We start from the raw sequence: 806 nt of genomic DNA on the forward strand, positions 1-806 counted from the left end.
TACCTAAATCTACACATAACCAACTAAATATAACCCTAATTCGTATCATTAAAACAAGGTAACAATTGACCTCCAAAAACTTACCCAAATCCAAGGTGATCACCAGTAGATCACCACCCAAGATGTTGCTGTCAGTTAGGGTAGTTGCTGTTGGAACCCAAGAAAGTTCACAACACTCAACCTTGCTGAAATCTTGAGCACACCTCACTGATCAGAACCTATTGACTGCTGGGATTCTTCTCCACTTCAACCGAGACCTCAATCACAGTGAAGAAGAGAAAGTCCAAGTACTGATCAAGGGATTTACAGCAAACAATTGAATCTGACATCAAGATCACAACAAAGAAAAGAGAGTAAGAATCAACACTGCATTACCTCGATCGGTTGCCTCCAGAAAGTGTCACCTAATCCAATCCATAATGCAATGTATTGAATCTACTGACCCTCAACTAGCCAGCGTCTGCCAAGACCTAGCTCCGGCAGAGGAATCCAAGATCCACTCAAACGATCCATGACCTGACCTAGGATCGCCGACGATCAAAGAGGAAAAGCAAGAATCGAGGATGAAACTCGAAGCTAGGGCACAAATCAAAGAAATAGAAGGAATAAGGTTCGGATTGCTTAGCCATTGAAGCCCTAACCCCCTCTCTACACCGGCGATCGGTGGATCTGGCTTGATCCAATGGCATCGATCGGGGAAACGCAGACCGTGCTAGGGCACAGATCAGTGAACATCCAGAGAAGAAGAAATCGGAGCTAGCCTCGGAGCCCTAATTGCCTCTTCATTCCGGCGATCATCTCCCTTG

The 806-nt window shown here is 45.4% G+C and overlaps 1 long non-coding RNA gene across 1 annotated transcript; it reads right to left on the minus strand.

Annotated features, from left to right (window-relative positions):
• Positions 1-219: 219 nt before the first annotated feature.
• LOC122053596 lies at positions 220-584 on the minus strand. Its single transcript, XR_006132261.1, has 2 exons — positions 376-584; positions 220-290 (listed from the first exon to the last, which is right to left on the minus strand). It is a non-coding gene; the product is annotated as an uncharacterized LOC122053596 (long non-coding RNA).
• Between the last annotated feature and the right edge of the window lie 222 nt (positions 585-806).

The sequence above is a fragment of the Zingiber officinale genome, chromosome 3A (genome assembly GCF_018446385.1).
Source record: "Zingiber officinale cultivar Zhangliang chromosome 3A, Zo_v1.1, whole genome shotgun sequence".
Taxonomy (NCBI): domain Eukaryota; kingdom Viridiplantae; phylum Streptophyta; class Magnoliopsida; order Zingiberales; family Zingiberaceae; genus Zingiber; species Zingiber officinale.